This window comes from Phocoena sinus, chromosome 16, assembly GCF_008692025.1.
Source record: "Phocoena sinus isolate mPhoSin1 chromosome 16, mPhoSin1.pri, whole genome shotgun sequence".
Taxonomy (NCBI): Eukaryota; Metazoa; Chordata; class Mammalia; order Artiodactyla; family Phocoenidae; genus Phocoena; species Phocoena sinus.
In genome coordinates, this window is record NC_045778.1 from 66,483,442 (window position 1) to 66,503,195 (window position 19,754).

Genomic DNA, 19,754 nt, shown 5'->3' on the forward strand with positions numbered 1-19,754 from the left:
CCTCAATATTTAAAAGAAGTTTAACCGAAATAGCCCATGAAATCTAACTGTGGATAAGTATGCAAACTAAAATTTTTCTTTGCTTTTGGCTGAAATTACAGCAGCTCAGTGTGGTAACAGCTCATGCTGATTAGGTTGTTTAATTTGCAGTCAGACATGTCTTTGATATAGAAAAACCCAGGAAATAAATTGTTAATTAATAATCAGTATTATTATATTATAATAATTATAATATATAATATATAATATATATATATAATATATATAATAATAATAATATATAATAATTATTATAATAATAATAAACAGTATATTTGGAAGTCTAAACTCTCAAAGCCTAGTGTTCATGGAGAAAAAAAATAGAAGGGGCTTGTTGCAGTGAAGATGTTGGACATGTGGATGTTCACTCTACTTCTGGTCATCTTGGAGGGCGGGCCCAGCACTAGGTGATACTACGGAAAGGATTCTTCCTCTGTGGCTCCCACTGAAGGGGCTTCCATTTTCAGTCTGAATTGAAATAATTTTCCTTGGAAATGCAGCAGCAGTCTTGTACCTTAATCTAATGGGGCTCCCTATTCCTGTGATTTATTATTCTTCCTTCCTCCTGTTTGCTTATTCCTCAGGTTCGTCACTGGGGTTGGATCTATTAATTCATTGGGCCGATGGATTCCATGCATTCACATGGAGGCCCTGGAATGGAGGAGAGTGTGATGCTGGTCGTGTGCCTTGGACATTGGCTAAGAGGCTCGACTGGCCACCCGTCTTCCACTTTGGATAGAATAGCTGTTATTGGACTGGATAACTGCCTCCTTATCCCAGGACTGCTTTTAAGGAAAGAGTACTAGACATAGATCAGAAGTGTTAGATTTGAATTCTGGCTTTGCTATATAACAGCTCTCTGACCTTGAGAAAGACTTGGAACCTCTCTGAGCCTTGGTTTCCTCATTAGTAATATTTGAATACTTGATCTTGTCACATCATTGGATAATTGTGAAATTCAACCAAGATATTTACTAACTGTAAAGTGCTATAGCGCAGTAGTAGGCATTTATCTGTCTTCCCAGACCAACCTCTCTGCCCTGGGAAAAGCATCATCCTTCTTTTGGGGGAATTGCTTTTCCTTATCTTTCACTCTGACATGTGGTCCAAAAGGACCTGACATCTTGGAAGATAAATCTTTTTCTCTGGGCACAGGGATTGGTCTAAAGATAGGCATTTCTCCTCTATCAATTACCTATGGCTGCATAGCAAACCACCCCCAAACTTAGTGATTTGATATAACAGTGACAATATTTTCACGATTCAGTGGGTTACCCGGGTGGGTCTTGTGCTGGTCTCAAATACATTCTCTCATGTTGCTAAAGTCAGCTGGTGGCTTGAATGGGGCTAAAGGCTCCATGATGGATCCACCGTATATTTAAGGGCTTGGTGTTGGCCAGTTTCTGGGCCAATCTCTCCATCCTGGGTTTCCTTTCATGGCAGTGGGAGCACTCTATGAGGACAAAAATGGAAGCTCATGGTCACTTGATGCCAAAAGTTGGACACCAAACAACATTACTTCTACTGTATTTTGGACAGAGTAAATCACAGGGCTAGCTTAGATTTAAGACGAAAGGAAATATACTTCACCTCTTAATGGAGGGAACGACAAAATCATATTGCAGGGGTTTTTGTGTATAGGAGTGGAAGGAATCACTGCAATAATATTTGCAAATCATCTACCACATTATTAAAGCTGGAAAAACTTGGGGCCAAGACTCACTGGCAGCCTTTGTTCCAGCCTTGGGAAGGAATTAGCGTGAAGTAGTTGAAAATGAAACTGACTTCTGGAGAGAAGCAGAAACAAGAGCTGGAGGGCTCTGAAAGGATCAGAGCCTTTAAGACCGCTTTATGCCCGTTCTTGCCATTTGGATCACATGAGCAAATTAATCCTCTTCCCCTCTCGCCTAACCTAGTTTAAGTTGGGTTTTTGTCATGTGTTCTCCGGAAGACCAGCTGAATAATACTTATTCCTTTCCCTTTGCTTGCTTGCCTCCCCTGGAAAAAGGATGAAACGATGGAGAGTAGAGATCTATGAGTTTTAAATTAATTATGTACATGGGCACAGCAGCCCTCCCTTTCCACACTCCATCCTCCACCAGCTCAAAACTGAATTGGCTGGCAACTTCCTTGCCACCATTATTCACTCTTTTCTTTTTTTTTAAGCACATAACTGGTCTGCTTATTATGGAACAACAATCAACAATGAATCAACATTTTTTTTCAAGTGGGAAAATAACATCGTGTGTCATAGTGTCTTGGGGATTCCATTTTCCTCCTACCTATATATTATGAACCCTTTAAATTGGATAAGAGTAATATTCACTCTTATTCTGAGGATTAAAGTGACCGTGAGCTCCCAGCAAGCAGCATTCTGGTGAGAGATAAACTTTTGAATGGCACCATCCGAAGAACAAGAGAACGTACACACGCGGGTTCCTTCATCTCTTCTCAACAACGATCTTAAAGTTTGGACCTGGAGAAGCTCTGGTAGCATCTGTGTCAACAGTACGACAGAATCTATAACCTTGTTGCCAGTTTGGATTAACTACTTATAGCAATGAACAAGCCAGACTTGATCTCAAAGAGCTCTCAACAAATCAATTCCAGCCCCTCCCTCCTCTGGGGTCATCTTTTCAGAATAAATGGGTTGGTGGTCTTTTGAGACTGTAGATTTTAAAACCTTGTAATCCTGTGCTCCAGAAATGAAAAGCAAACTGCAATCTTTAATAACCAACAGAGGAGTGGATGATCATTTTCTGCAGTTAACTTACCACATATACCTTTTCATCTTCAGACTTCTTTTGTTTTAGGTAAAATGTCATTATCCAATTATCATAGCAAACCTCTCCCCAAGAATTTGACCTTTTCAGTATTCTATAATTTAATTCTCTAACCATATTACCTTGTCAAAGCGTTTCTTGGTCCAACTCATAAACAGTAAATATTTCTAAGCACAAGGTCTTTGGCTTGACCTTGGATAGTGTCCCTGCTTCTTGGAACAGGGTCACCAAGAGCTCCCGTGTAGGGGAGGTGATACTGGGATCTCCTCTTGGGTTGGCCTTTGGAAGCCTTTTTCTCTGGAAGACAGAGGAAAATGGTCTAGTGGGATGTTTTATTTTTCCCTTTATGAGCCTTTGTCATTAAACACGTTTCCTAAGCCATTTCCCACTGGATTAGAAGGGATGTAAGATGATTGGGAACTAATGTTGTGTTGCAGGGTTTAAGCTCTGGATTTAGACAGACTTGAGTTTGACTGCTAACCTTGCCATTTATCATCCACATAACAATAGGCAACTCACTTAACTTCTTTGATCCCCAGTGCCCTCATCTGTAAAATGGAGATAATAATACCTCCTAGGATTGTAGTGAAATTAAATGAGAAAATGTAAGTAAAGTATTTGGCACTGTGCCTGGAACATACTAAGTGTCCAATAAATGCTATCCATTATTTTTGCAGTATTTAATGTATATAATTTAATTAGATACAATTTAATTTATCTAGGGAGGTTTGTATGCTGTCATGGGGCAGAAGAATCAGCCTGGATTTCTAATGTAATTCTTAAATCTTAAGGCAATCTCTACTTTTCCAGAGTGAGCAATAATGTAACTTGCAGAAATGTTTGTATTAGTAGGTCATTTATGTTGAGAAATTGAAGACAGTTGTCCTAATGTTGGACTTTGAACACGGAGAAAAGTTCGTCCACATTTTGTTAAGAAGAAATGGTCATTGAGAAGCCCTGGTCATTTTCTACTTTAAATCAAAATAGAGAGGGATATTTATAGGATTTTGGATAATTATCAAAGTCATCTGAATTAGTCATGATGTTGGATAAATGTCCATATTCTTTTTTTAAAATTAATTTTCATTAGAGTATAGTTGATTTACAATGTTGTGTTATCCATATTCTTAAGACGACTGTTTAAGAGCAAATGAAACTTCCCTATCTTCTGAGTTAAGTGCCGAGCAGATTTTTATGGGGAGTATAGAATTTGCTTTGGGGTTTAGGCCTAATTTTTGAGAATGTCTCTTTAAAGACATAGCGTATTGTGCTGAACCCAACTGCATTAACTCCAAATTAAGGCACTATCACAAGTCCTAGAGCTAAGACAAACATATATCCCAGTTTGCATAGAACAGACCTAATGAACATAATTGCCCCAACAACATTATTAATAGCACTCATTTCATTTTTAAAAGTGTGCTGATTTAGGTAACAAATTATATGGTCATACTGTCTAAATCCTCATGGTCTATCTACCTTTAAAATGTTTCAGCTTTTTATTTTTATGGACCAAATTATCATTACCACATTCATACTCTCAATTCTTAGAGGTAGGAAGATATTTGTCTGTCATGATGAAATGGCATTTGTCCTTTTATGAGACAATGGTAAATACATAAGCCATTGGATTTCTCTCTTTGCCTTGGCTGCCAGGCAGCTCGAAGCTAATTGGGAGCTCAGTTGTAGGACCTTCCTTAGCCTAGGATTTTTCAAGCAATTATTCCCTTCCTTGGCACTGTTACTTGGTTCTTGTTTTAATTTTTATTGTGTTTGGGATTCCCCCCACCCCCTGTGGATGGTTTCAAATCATTTTTAGAAATAAGTAGAATATAAAAATTGAAAAATAGAAAATGTTATGAATGTCTTATTTGTAATATTTAAAGTCTCATGCAAATTCATATTAATACACAGGCAGGGCTGGATTGATTAAACACACAGATTCCCATGTGGATATCTAGAGTTCCCTTTTCTACATGGTTACACGTGACGACGTGTGATAGTTTTTTCTCATGCTGTGGTAGACTGTATCATTTGGCCCTAATGCTTTATCCCTTCCTGTATTCATGATTTTCCCCAGGTAACTGCAGTGGGTGTGGGACAATAATCTTGGCTTAGTCCTGACCTCGCTTTGGGCTGGTTGATTCTCTGTGTGGGTATTGACAGAACTGAACAGTAAGAGCTGCAACCTTGGAGTCGAAGCATGGGAACCTTGAGCAGGTTTAGCAGCGAAGGAGGGATTTCTCTTCCCTCAAATAACCATAGAAGCCTGTGTGGGAACATCTACCACAGCAAGGAATCTTAGCACCAATGGGCAAGCACTGCACTGCATGTGTCTGGTTTCCAACAGTAACACCCCATGGCAAGAAGAAGCTATACCAGTGGTGACTCAGGTCCAGCTATCTCCCTTTAGATACAGACTGGAAAGATCACTTTTGGACTACGTAAATTCCAAGGGAGAACATCTTAAAGGAGGAAGACGCACACACCACATTTCCTACTAATAATACAGGTGGAGGATTAAATTATTAATTGTAAAAACAAGAGACGTGACCGTATCTGCCCGCTTGTGGAACTGTTCACCCCAGTTTTACTGTCATCCTCGATGTGTATGGGATGGAAGGATGAGAAAGAAAGTACGGATCTTAATGTATGATATGGATTGGGGATGAGATGAGGTTAATAAGGCAATGCTTTGGGGGAAAGGTGAGCCCTGAATTCTGATTTAAGGCCCACTAAGTTCAGAATAAGTGTAATCTAGACCCAGGTGGCATTTATCATGAAGCCCTGCCCTGCTGTGCTGATTTGCACTCTGAGTCAGCGGTGGCAGGAGCTGCTTAATGAGACATGAGACAAGTGTGATGCAATGGAGAGATCAATGACCAGTTAGTCACATAGATACAGACAGCTTTGGAAGGTGAGCTGAAGCCATAGAACCCTGCAACCCAGATTTTAGTCCAGCAGTATTGTGTTAGAGCAATTTTAAGCAGATGCCTTCTGTGGGTTTTTAAAAAAAAAAATGAAACAGAGATGTCCCCTAGAGGGCATTTCAGATTCTTATTTCTTGTTTCACTTCCCAGGAAATAGAGACAAAAGGGAAAAATTCCCTGGGAGGGAAATATAATTTGGTGATAGTTGTTTATTTGCTTCATTTAAGATTCAGCGAAACCAAGACCGACCCTGTCCTACAGCTTTCCTCCTTTGGCTGTATCAATTTCCCTTTATTTTCCTTTGGAGCTGAGCTGGAGGAAGCAGTAACCTCGCTTTGTTTTGCTGCCTCACGCTTTGTGCTGACATCAATCACTTGCTCGACAGAACATTTATTTGACCTGTTTTTCTCTGAGTTGAGCATCTGTTTTGTTTTGTTTTGTTTTTCCTTTTAATGGATTCTCAAAGCCCTTCTGAATTTATCCTCTCATACATAAACTGAACGTTGGAAAAGTTGCTCTTTTGTAATCTATAAAGATAGCCGATATCTACGCCCAATATCTACTTTCTTACAGAAACATTTCTCCATAGTTCAAACTTGAACATCAGTCCCAGGTCACTTGGAAAACATCCCCAGCCGTGATAATCATTAATGAACAAAAAAATTGGCATGCAAATAAAATATTGGAACACCCGCGAAACCAAATCCATTTCTGGGTTTGTACTTAACGATCGACAGCAACAGTAAAAACAAATGTAGCTTTTGTGCAATGTCAGTTTTTGTTAAAGGCAGCAGATGTACACAGGGGCTGTGTGATGTGGGTTAATTTGAATCTCATTGGCTATTTACTGACTGAGTGACCTTGGGCAAATTTCTTAGCCTTTCTTGTGCCTGATATGTAATGTGGAGCTGCTAACAATGGTTCACATTTATGGGGCACTTTACTGAGTGTCAGAGCATGCTACAAGCTCTTTACATTTATTCACTTAATAATTCTCCCAACAACACTTGAGGTAAGTGCTGTTCTGTCCATCCTCATTTTATCAATGGGAAAACCAAGGCACAAAGATGCTCACTAACTTGCCTAACGTCACAGAGCTGGAAAGCAGGGGAGCTAGGATGTGAAACCAGGAGGTCTGACTCTAGGGGCAATGTACTGCTCTGATGATCATTGTAATAATAACCCACCTTGTTAACACCTTGGGTTGTTGAGAAAAGAAAAGGAGACTTGTGTCTATAAAGCACACACCACACTGGATCTGGCCAGATGTTCTTTGGTGTTGTGAAGGCTAGACCATTCAAACTCCTAGAGGACCACCCACTGCCCAAGTTTGAACTTGAACTTTTGAATTTGGGGTTCAGCTCAAATGGCTCTGGTTATTCTGGTGCTTTTTTTAAATATCATTTTGAAAAGGAAATTCTGGAACAAAACCAGAGTTACCTACTGTAATCTCCACATCAAGGAAACGGGTATAAATGAGAATAGGATGATTACCAAGGAAGTAGCTGGTGAGTGATGGTCAGCTCCTGTCCACTTTGTGACATTGAGAAAGCTGGACTTGAACGTGCCATCCCCGACCTTTGAACTTCTGCCCACCCCCTTTGCCATCTTTGTCTTGAGAGTCCTCCCTTCTCTGTTCTTGGAATTGACATCACATCAGTAGAGAGCTGGAATCACATTTCATTTCCTCTCGCTTCCTCTGGTGCTGTGATCGCAGTGAAGCACTGCAGCCCTAGAAGAGACAGAATTTAATCTGTTTTTATTAACAAAGTCAGATCATATGTAAATGAATTTCCTGAAGAGCCATTTAATTAGAAGAGGTTTGTTCCCTCCCCACTAGGTAAATCCCTGATGGAGGAAGACCTTGGAAATGCCCCACACCTCTATTAAAGTTCCCACATGCAGGATGCAGGAGGGTGTCCATTTTGGAATTAAAATTGTAACCTGAGTCTGGCCTAATTCTCCACAGGGGAGACTTCCTGAAGGACATAGAAGACTAGAGCTGAAGGGACCCCTGGCGTTGGCCGTTATGATTCCAGTGAATTTGGGGTTCTTGCCTCATTGCAGAAAGAATTCAGAGACGAGACAGGGAGGTCAAGAGAGTAAAGTGAGGATGTATTTAAGCAAGAATACACTCTCAGAGGGAGAGTGGGCAGACAGGTGAGTAGCTGCCTGGGTTTCTTTGGCAAGCTGGTTATGAGGGGCATACCAATGAAGGGGCAGAATATTCATGGGGGAGGAGGGTTTTGGGGGTTGTATTCCCTGACTTTCACCCCAGCTCCACCTTCCCAAGGGGAGAAGGGATTTTTGTCCTCATTTAGCTTTTATTGGAAGCGTCATGGCATCGGTGCCCGATAGATACTTCCTATCTGCCAGGCTAATTTCATTGTAATTCCCGTCTTTCCCCACATTTCTTTGTGTGCCTCCAGGACACACACCACCTAAAATGTGAGGTTTCCTGTCAGTCTGGAGGTTCCTACTTTTCTTTGTCTGACCATGGACCCCCGCTGTTTACAAGATGCATGATTTCCTGCCCCCTGGCCTGTGCCCCCCTTTCTTTGGTCATATCTAGCTACCTGCCTGCTGTAACAGTTACAACTTCCTTAACACGGCAGAAATGGACACTGACACCCGTGTCTTCCGAGAAGATTCCTGAGTGATGTTGGTGTTTTAAGGAAGTGACCAAAAGACTTAGTTAATTGGTGAAATTTGCTGCTTTTATTTTCTCTGTGTGTGTGTGTATGTGTGTGTGTGTGTGTGTGTGTGTGTGTGTGTGTGTGTGTGTTTGTGGGTATTTCAGCTGTGGGTACTGCGTGAATTACTATTTACTTAACATGTATCCCAAATGCTGTTACTACATAGCCCTTATGTAGGGGACAATTATTGTTTTATGTGCCCAATACTCCTGGCACCTTCTTCTTCTGATTACTGCTCCTCTCAGCCCCCAGCCCCCCACAGGAGGAGTCATCTTATTAGCTGGCTGGATCCTTTCGTGCACAGTTTATTGAACCAGTGGCAGACACATGACCCAAGTTGGGCCAGCAAGTTCTTTCATGTTAAGGCCAGAAAATTAATAAAACTGTATCTCTTGTAGGTGAAACTATATGGTGAAAAGTCTGGGTGTTGTTGGCTGCCATGTATTGCATCACATGCAGAAAACTGGTTGGAGGGAAAGAGAAAAGGTTGACACATACAGAGAGAAGCAGAATGGAGAGATGTCATGAGGATGTCTGAGTCTTTAGACATCCTTTAGACTGTATCTCTGTCCTTCCTTCTTCTAGTTTACTCTCTCACTGGATTCCTTGAAGCCCCCAAACCCCTTTTTTACTTAATCAAATTAAATTCATGTTACTTGTAGCCAAATGAATCCTAATATACCTAGGAATGCAGGAAGTGTCTTTTCATCCAAGGGGCTGCAGCTAGGCCAGAGGCTGGAGTAGAAGGATTGAGAGGACAGGAAAAAACTTCCAGAGGGAATGACATTGGAATAATGTGGAAGAGGCTTTCAGACAGCTGAGCACAGAAGATACCTTAATGTTTGCCCAAGGAGGAGGGTGATTGATAGACACACTAGTATAGAACAGAGGACTTTCGAAGCCATCACCAGAGGCATATGGTGCCTCTGGCTGTGTGGGCACAGTTATTTACAACAAAACCTTATTTCTTCTTATGAAGCTCCAAAGGAGACCCTTTGGGTAGTGTTCATGGGAGTTGTCCATACTGGATGGATCACACATCATTTGCTATCACTCCCTGGGTGTCTACATTAGGTTAATCACGTAAGTACACATTCATACCAGAATATTGTCCATGAACAAGGCTAGTAAATGTTTGAGAAAAAAATTGCTGCAACGTATCTCTGTACAATGTGAAAATTGATTTTAAGCCCAACATGCTCATCTCTAGGTCTTCAATACCTACATAGCCAGTACATATCACAGGCTGTGAAGTGAGATGTCTGAAAACTGTGGCATTTAAGACTTTTTTCTCTAAAGCAACTCTTCCACTGAAATCTCCTCTTCATCCGAGCTGGCAGAGTTGACACTTATTAATTATTTCAGTTCCTGATGCTCCCTGGGGATGTATAAGAATCCAGGGGGAGTGGCCAAGATGGCAGAGTAGGAAGACCCTGAGCTCACCTCCTCCCACCGGCACATCAAAATTACAACTGTTTACGGGGCAACTGACTGGGCAATCCACACACTTGAGGATAATCACAATTGCAGATGTTCTCCCCAAGGAATGAGGGGTCTCAGTCCCACACTGGGCTCCTCACCCGGGGTCCTGCACTGGGAAGATGAGCCTCCAAAGTCTGGCTTTGAAGGCCAGTGGGGCTTGTGCATGGGAAAGCCAGAGGGCTGCCGGAAACAGAGATCCACTTTTAAAGGGTGCGTGCAAAACTACACATGCTCTGAGACACAGTGAAGGGGCACTGATTCGGAAGGAGCCTGGGTCAGACACAGTTGCTGATCTTGGAGAGCCTCCTAGAGAGGCAGAAGGAAACTGGGACTCTCCCTGGGACATAGATGCTGGCTGCAGCCATTTGGGGAGCTCATTCTACCGTGAGGGCACTGGTGCTGGAAAATGCACTGGAGTCCTCTCTCTAGCCTGTTATTGCTGAGGCTTACCTGCCCACCAGCTAGATAGTCCCAAGAGCCCTCCAGGCCAGGCAGCCAGCCATGCCAGGACCTGACCCCACCTACCAGTGGCCTGCAGCCTCCACATGAGGCTTACCAGCACACCTATAGTAGTTGGCCATGCCACAACAGAAGGGCACACTCAGCCCACATAGGGGGCACCCCTTAGATCATACAGATCTGGTGACCAGAGGGGAGTGTGCTGCTGGGCCCTAATAAGATGTATCCTACATAAGGCCACTTCTCCAAGATCGGGAAATATAACTGACCTACCTAATTATAGACATAAACATAGAGAATTAGGCAAAATGAGTTGACAGAGGAATATGTTCCAAACAAAGAAACAAGAAAAATCTCAGAAAAAGAATTAAATGAAAAGGAGATAAGCAATATACATGATAGAAAGTTCAAGGTAATCATCATGAAGATGCTCAATGAGCACAGGAGAAGAACAGATAAACAGAAGTTTAACAAAAAGTTAGAAAATATAAAGAGAAAGAAAACAGAGCTGAATAATATAAAAACTGAAATAAAAAATACACCAGAAGGAAGCAAGAGTAGAGTAGATGATACAGAGGAATGGATCAGCAAACTGGAAGACTATTAGTGGAAATTACTTAGCTGAACAGAAAAAAAAGGAAAAAGAAGAATTAAAAGAAATAAGGATAGTTTAAGAGACCTAAGTGTAAGAAGTCAGAGGAAGACAAATACCTTATGATTTTACTTATATGTGGAATCTAAAAAACAAAATAAATCAGCAAACATAGCAAAACAGAAACAGAATCGTAGATACAGAGAACAAACTCAGGTTTGAGTCATCTTTATAATATGTTACTCACATGGTAAATGAATAATTTGGGACGAATCTCTTAACCTAAGATATTAGTATCTCCCTTGTAAATGGAGCCTAGGATACTTAACTTGCAGGGTTGTATGAGCTGAATGAGATAATAACATTTCTCGTGATACCCAGCTACACCCCAGGGTGATTAAATCATACTCTCAAGGTGCGATCCAGGCATCAGTGCTTTTAAAGCTCCCAGAGAATTCCCATGTGCATCCAAGGTGGAGACCCACTGATTCATGGGGGCTCACCTCATGACAGACATTGTTTTAAGCATTTTATTCATATCACTGTTACTTATTTTGATTGGCAATTCACGTAGCCTGAAACCAAAATGTCAGTGAATATTCATAAGTGAAACCATATGTGCTCAGATTTTCTTTGCCTGGACAGAAACTACCAGGTTGCTCCCTCTTCTTTTAGTTTCAACTATCACCGGAATTTTTGCCTTGATTCCTCCTTTCTCCCCTTTGTGTGGAGATCTGCTAGGGCAACTTCTACAGGGTAACCATTTTCCTGCCAATACTCATGGGTGAGTTGCCAGGGAGACCTCAAGGCAAGAGAGAGGGCTGAGTGAGATCCACTGAGTTCCTCAAGGTTTAGAAGACGACTGCTGGCATCCTTGGGAGCCATTTCGGCACCCGTCTAACCTTCTTTGCCTCTCCCAGAGCCCGTGGACAACTTCCACAGTGGTTCCCACAATTACCCGGGCCTCCTGGGGACTTCCCTCATTCAAAGCCCAAACCCAAGGGGAGCTCCGCTCAGCAGCAAACCAACAGTGGCATCTGCTAACCGCAGACCTGCCCTTTGGGGCTCCTACTTGGCCTCTCTCTTGGCCATTATGTTCCTCACGCAAATATTTTCTTAGCTGCAGGCCCAGAGACTGACCTTTCCCATATCACAGGACATCTTCATCAAAGCGATGAGACCAGAGATTCCAACGTTTGAAACGGGTGTAAGTGAGAAAGGAGGGGGTGTTTGCTTGATTTCCTTTGTCAGGTCCTCTGTTTTGCTTTATTTGGTTTCGTAAGAGAAACACTTCTAACTTACCCTAATGATGCTTGGCCTCTTTGCATGACCTTTCCTGATCATTCTTGGCAGTGATCCTCTCACTTGTAGAAGCAGTAGTTAGCTGAGGGCCACAACATGTGGTCTGGGACCATTAGCATTAGAATTACTGGAGCTATGGGAGGCTTGTTAAAAATACAGATTCTTGGGCTTCCCTGGTGGTGCAGTGGTTTAGAGTCCACCTAACGATGCAGGGGACACGGGTTCATGCCCCGGTCCGGGAAGATCCCACATGCCGCGGAGCGGCTGGGCCCGTGAGCCATGGCCACTGAGCCTGCGCATCCGGAGCCTGTGCTCCGCAACGGGAGAGGCCACAACAGTGAGAGGCCCGCATACCGCAAAAAAAAAATACAGATTCTTGGGACTTCCCTGGCGGTCCAGTTGTTAAGACTTTGCCTTCCAATGCAGGGGGTATGGGTTCAATCCCTGGTTGGGGAGCTGAGATCCCACACGCCTCGTGGCCAAAAACCCAAAACATAAAACAGAAGCAATATTCAATAAAGACTTTAGAAATGGTCCACATCAAAAAAAAAAATCTTAAAAAAAAAAAGCAGATTCTTGAGGTCCACTCAGACTTAACAGATACAGAAATTCTATAAGTGGGGCTCAAGAGGTTGAATTTTTAACCAGCACCCTGTGTGATTCTGAGGTGCAATAAAGCTTGAGAATCATTGGTTTTAAACTCAGTATTCTTACCTTTGTGTGAAATTTTAGCACTTGGGTTTATATTATCTTTCTTCATTTTCTCTTTGAAGAAAGGTGTTCCATGCATGAGGCAATAAGTATATAAGGTTCCTGAGGGCTTGCATCCCCCATTGCATCCAGCTCAGCACCAACACACAAAAGATGCTTGGTATAAGCTATCCTGGATTGACTACAGTTGCAGCTCAAAAAAAGAACACGATTAGTGCCAATTTCCATTTGATGGCCCAGTGCTTGGAAAGTGCTGGGCTGAGGCCAGGTCAAGGGACTAGCACCCTCTAATGATGCCAAGAACAAAGTTTCCTTCTTAAAGGAAATTTTTTTGGGGGGGGGGCCTGAGTTGGGTCTTTTGCTGCTGTGCACGGGCTTTCTCTAGTTGTGGCGAGGGGGGGCTACTCTTCGTTGAGGTGCATGGGCTTCTCATTGCGGTGGCTTCTCTTGTGGCAGAGCACGGGCTCTAGGCGTGCGGGTTTCAGTAGTTGTGGCTTGCGGGCTCTAGAGTGCAGGCTCAGTAGTTGTGGTGCACGGGCTTAGTTGCTCGTGGGATTGTCCTGGACCAGGGCTCAAACCCGGGTCCCCTGCACTGGCAGGTGGATTCTTAATCACTGTGCCCCCAGGGAAGCCCTTAAAGGAGATTTTTAAAAAACAGATTAAGGACAGCAGGTATATTGGACCTGGGGCTGCATCCAAGGTCTGGCTTAGCCTTACTTTAGCCAAAATGGTTGAATTACTTCTCATAATTTCCGATACATTTTAGAAAATGAATTGTAATTAGGGTCTCTTTTTCTTCCACTGTTTCCTGTGGCTGCCTTTGAATTCAAATTACCCCAAATAAAAATAGCTACAGTCACCCTGAGATAGAAAATGAAATCTATTAGCCCAGCAGATTTTCTTGGTGTTAGTTACTGACCGTGATAAGTTACAGTTTATGGTCAAGGTATAATTCTAGTTCTGGGCTTGTCAGCTGGATCAGTATAGTTGAGTTAACAGTTGCAGAGACCTGTCTTGCACAGCTGTTGTGAACTGCTGCCTGATTTACTCATCTGATTCTGCTCTGGGATTGCTCAGGGTGGAAGAGGTAAAGCCTTGTTTTACCTGAATCTTCCCCTGATTTTTGCATATTGTCTTTTCTTGCCAGCTGTTAGCTCTGCAGCTGGGCCCCTTGAAGGCTGAGCCCTGACCTCTTTTTAGAGAGTGTTTAGTCTCTCCGAACCTCTGTTTTTGCAGATGGAGCCCATCTTAGAAGATTTCCATACCTTTTTTTTTTTGAGTGTGGCTTCTTTCACTTGGCATAATACATCTGAGACCATCTGTGTGACCTGTATCAGCAGTTCATTCCTTTTCACTGCTGAGTAGTATTCCATGGTAAGGAAGTAATACAGTTTGTTTTTCCATTTAGTCACTGAAGATATTCGGATTGTTTCCAGATTTTGTTGTTAAGTATTTGCCATAAAGGTTTGTGTGTAAACTTCATTTTCCTTTGAGAGTGGGATTCTTGAGGAGCATTTCTGAGGATGAGTTCTTTGGAGAGTTCTGTGTTGAGGGCTTCTCCCATTAACTGAAGTCAAAGAGTGAGGATCCAGCAGGACCACTCGGAGAGCTTGATATTTGTATGTGCAGTTAAGGGGATAAAATTGACTGGTGTTTGGTGTGAGTGGCTGGCTGGTACATGAGTGAGAAAGGCTGTGATAAGGTCCCTTGGTTGGTAGTGTTTCTTGGAACACAACCACCCTTTTTCTTTGTTCAAAGTAAGTCCTGTTTCAAATGGAAAGTGTGACCTCTCAGGACTGTCAGTGCTCTTGCTTACTCTATCTTAGGTATAATGTGTTTACCTCGTATTCACTTTAGGTCTTGCTAAACTCCCAAGCATCTTGGGTCCACTGGATTTCTGTGCTCGTGGGGCATTGAGATACTATATGCAAATGGCAAGAAAGGGTGGGCATGCATTCTGCATATATCTTCTTGATTCATTCGCATGCTCCATGGTCCCAGTGGATGGAGGAAACTCCATAGTTCCAACTACAGAGATGGTGAATGCTGAGATGTGACCAAGGGGCTTCAGTGGCTGTTGTGTCTTTGAAGAAATGAATCAAGTGTGGATCCACGTTTAACCTGTTCATCCAATCTTTTTTCTTCCATCTTTCTCTTACGATGTTTATAATAGACTTGACTTGTGCTGAGAATGTGGGATAGAGCATCCTCTTGGTTTCTTGGGACAAAAAAAGATTTCTCTGAGGCCTGGTATGGAAAGCCCAAGGCTTGGGTTCAAATGTTGCTCACACATTGTGCAGTCTTGGGCAAGTCAATTCTGAGTCTCACTTCTTCCTTTTAATATGGGAATTAAACAATTTTTATGTACAGGGCAATCATGAGCATTCACACAAGGGAAATAAACCTGGCACAGAGGAAACACGGTAACTGTTCAAATCCTGGGGACAGACATCTGCTTGGGGCACGCCTCGCATCTTCTCCGTCTCCTTTCCCTTCCTGGGCCCTTCTCCCCACTGTGCCCTGCAGACCTGGCCCCTCAGTTGCCCCGGCCTCTACAGAGAAGGGGCTTTGCAGATGTAATCTGCTCGGTAGGGCTGGAGGTGGGTGTGTGTGTGTCTTGATGTGGCAGCGTGCAATGAACTTCATCAACAATTAGGAAAATCCTTTATGTAGATCAAAGAAGTGTTGATGGAAATTATTTGGTGGTTTGAAGACCCACTCCCTACCCGCACGCCCCCTTTGACTCTGCCATTGCTGCCACCTCTGCAAAGCACTGGGCTAGGAGTCAGGTGACCTTCTTCAGCTCTCTTTCTCTCTCTGCAATTCTTGTTTCACGTCTTTGAGCAAGTCATATGGCCTCTTTGTTTATCCTTTTTTTTTCCTTACCTGATTCCTGGAAATTTCTAAAGTGGAGCTGATAGTGTTGTCAAATTTGAAAAAAAAATATATGGAACACTTCATAAATTTGCGTGTCATCCTTGCACAGGGGCCATGCTAATCTTCTCTGTATCGTTCCAATTTTAGTATATGTGCTGCCGAAGTGAGCAGCATATTGCCTCTTTGAACTTCAGTTTCCTTATCTGTAAAATTTTGGTTAAAGAGTGCTTATTCTACCTACTCGCCAGGGAATTTGGAAGCTATAACACGCTGTATCAACATAAAACATTATTATTACCATTATCTAACACATTGTATGATTTCAGTTTAGTGTTTTATCTTGCTCAAGAAGGACAGCTCCCTCCCCCATCTTTTAAAAGTGGACTAGAGATAATAAATCCAAAGGAGTGAATTTCTAATTGTAAAATTTCTAGTACTGTGGCCCTAAGATAGTCTTGCTATTTGAGAGTAGGGAGAACTTCCTGGTATCCCTAAAACAAGTGTAATTTCAGCAGTTGAGTATTTTGCTTACATCTCAGGCTGCCTCTGATTCACACTCCTGAAGGCTCACTTCAGGCCTGTGGGTGGCTTACAAATTTGTTTTAGAAACAAGGTTTATGTGTCAATTGCACTTCATCTGTGGTTCTCTCATTGTCTATTTCTGACAATATTTGCATGAAACCAGATATTTGATTTCGAGAACATCTGTTTTTACAATTCGTTTCCCATCTGAATCTACGGTGTTCCGCCTGGGCTGGAAGAGCTGCTCAGCAAGATTGGGGATGCGGGCAGCAGGGGGGGGGAGGGGAGGCTTGGTGGTGATGTTTACGAATACAAACAAGTTTGCCGGGGACATCCAGCCTCAGAGGAAGATGTGATGAGTGTGGAAGCCTTGGGTAACTAGTGCTGTTTAGCCCAATTTTTCAAATGGGCCGTATTCTTTTATACATTAGGACTTAAAATGATTTCGCTGTTTTGGTTAGAAATCTTTCTCAAATGTGGGGCTTCTCCTTAACTCCCAAATTGGAGCATGTGGAATTCATTGAGCTCTTCTTGCCTGCTAGGCTTTGTTTTTTGTCCTCTAAATGGAAAACATGGAGTCTGATCCCTAAATGTCAGCACCTGCGCTGTATTATACTGTTTGTGATGCTTTTTGGGTTTATTAAGGTCAAAAAGCTTTATCCTTGTACTAAATGGCCCTAAGGCCCGAGGATGTGAAGGAGTGGCTGAAAAAGGAGGTCTGTGGCTGGTCTAGTGAGATATGGGGTGCTTGACATGAGCTGGGCCACAGACAAGCAGGGGGTCCTGCCTGCATCCCCGGGCTCCCTGGCCTGGTCTAAAATTCTCACAGCGGTAGGAAATCACTGAAAGGTCTTAAGCAGGGGCACGAGTGATCAGATTTGTATCTCCAAAGGTGTCTCGGACTGCAGGTGAAGAACGGAGTGCGGGGGTGCTGAGGAGGTGCGTGAGTACAGGGGTCCAGGCGGGGGACAGGGGTGTGCGAACACCCTTGAGATCTTGCGTCTGCCCTGCTTGCCTTTCAGGATTGGTCTGCGTGCTTTCTCCCTTCTAGCTGCTGCCTGTGTCCTGCCTTGCTGGGTTGTGCTCAGATCCTTGAGTCAGACTTGCCCCTCTATTTTCCCATAGAAACTCTCTTCTACCTATTAAGCACTTCTGCTCATCTTGCCTTGAGTCTGAGCACTCCTGCATTCCCAGTGGATTATCATTTCCTTGAGGGCTGGGCGCAGTCTCACTTGTCTTTGTGTTTCCTGTAGAAGCCAGCTCAAACGTGGGCGTGTGTTAGATTACACATTGTTCTATAAATGTTAAGTGCCATTTGAAAATACAGGAGGCAATGGGTAAATTTGTTGTTGAATAAATGAAAGAATGGATGGATGGTAAATGAATTGGTGGAGTCAGTGAGGGAATTTTTGTGATGTGGTTCTTGATAAGATCCTATAACCAGACCCTCAGGTTAGAATTTTGTGTAAACTTAAATTGCCTAGATATAAATTCTTTGTATTTTAGTATATTGGATTCAAAAGTTCCATTTTGTGCCTGCCCTGAAGCCATTTTGGTTTACTTCCTAGTTCTTAGCTATGCTCTTGGTGGATGAAACTGTTAGAGAACTGAATGCATCTATTTTGGAGATAGAAGAGGGAAAGTTTGAAAGACACCTGTTATCAGGTTACTCCTGGGACTGCTCTTGCTTGCAGAGTTAAAGAGAGCAGTCACCTACCTGCATGATGTCACTTCAGAGAACTCTGGAGGGACTCCTAATTTCTCCTCAAAATAATCCTTCTGCTGTTACCGAACGCGAGTCCGTGTGCCTGACGCACAGTGAGGCCAAACAATAGGGAAACGTCAGAGTTTGGAGCAGAGAAAGATTTATTGCAAGGGCCCTGCAAGGAGATGGGTGGCTTATGCCTTAGAAACCCCAAACTCCTTCCTCGAAGGCTTTCAGCAAAGCCCTTTTACAGGAAAGGTGAGGGCGAGGCACGGTTATTTGTTGCATATTTCTTGGTGTTGGATCCTTTGCTCTCGATGCTGTCCATGCAAATCAGGTCACCATGTTCCTATAAATCTCCATAAAAATGTTATTCTCTGTTCTGCAACTTTTTATCTAAAGGTGTAATACTCTCAAAGGTCATAGGCTTGAGAATTACACAGGAAAGGGAAGGGGAGGCATTAAATTCTGTCTCCATGTCTGCTTGCTGCTTTTAACATTTTACAAATTACTCCTCATTTTACTTGTTCAAGGTCCCAAGTCTCGACTTTCACCCTCAGAGATCCAGACCCTGGCTAAGAGGAGGGGATCTCTGTGTGGGCCGTTGCCCTGCCAGGGAGCGCTGGTCCAGCACCCAGCCTGTGCCCTCACGCCAGTGCCCAGGCCCAGCCGAAGGGCCAGGTGCCCAGACCCTGCCCACCTGTCATCACTGAGGGAGCCAGGCGCCCAGGACCCAGCCGGCCCTCAGGCTCCTCAGGCCGCGCAAACTGGGGGCTGGGTTCGAGTACTGCACGCAACCCAGGGTGACTGCTGCCGTGGGAACAAGTGAGATGCTGACCATTGGCTGAGTGGGACCCATAAGGGCCAAGTGCTACAGAGGAATGGCGCCCCCCCCCCCCCGCCCCTGGTACACTCCCTTTTCATGGAGGCCTTCTTGAGTGGGGTCTACAGTTTTATAGCCACAGCCTAATGTTCCTGGAAGAGGTCAAACTCTGCCTCAAATGGGTTTCCTACCAAGGTACGAATGACCGTTGGCAAATCTTTTCTTGAGAGAATTGAGGGTCCACGGGGGTGGTGGGGAGAGTGGAAGGGAGAAAGGGGAGGTTGGGGAGTGTGGACAAGCTCTGTGGATTGATCATTGTGTCTGGTTTTCCACTTTACACGGTGTTTCAGTCAGGATTGTTTAGGTCAGGGGTCAGTGAATGTTTTCTGTAAAGGGCAGAACAGTGAGTATTTTAGGTCGTGTGGACTGTTCTGTGTGTGTCACAACTACTCCAGCCCTGACCTTAGTGTGTGAAAGCAGCCGTAGGCAATACATAAATGAAGTTGGGGGTGGTGAGGGTGACAAGGGGAGCTGTGTTCCAGTAGAACTATTTACAAAAACAGGCTTTTTGTCCTGCCAGCCATGGTTTGCTGACCATAGTCTAGGTCATTCTTAATTGAAAGGACAAAAGCAAAGCTCATAGCTCATGGATTAACACATAAAAGGATTATTTCTGGCTAATACTAAATGTCTAGTGTAAGTCAAAAGAGTGCTCTCATGGTCATTCAGGGACTCAGAATGACAAAGTGTCCATCTTAACAGAGCTTCGACAATCACCTTGGCAACGATAAGACAGATGGTTGAACTGCATCCTGGCTCTTGAAGTTGTTGCT

The 19,754-nt window shown here is 43.3% G+C and overlaps 1 non-coding gene across 1 annotated transcript; it reads right to left on the reverse strand.

Moving 5' to 3' along the window:
- Positions 1-15,935: 15,935 nt before the first annotated feature.
- Positions 15,936-16,042, reverse strand: LOC116742084. Its single transcript, XR_004346355.1, has one exon. It is a non-coding gene; the product is annotated as a U6 spliceosomal RNA (small nuclear RNA).
- Positions 16,043-19,754: the final 3,712 nt, after the last annotated feature.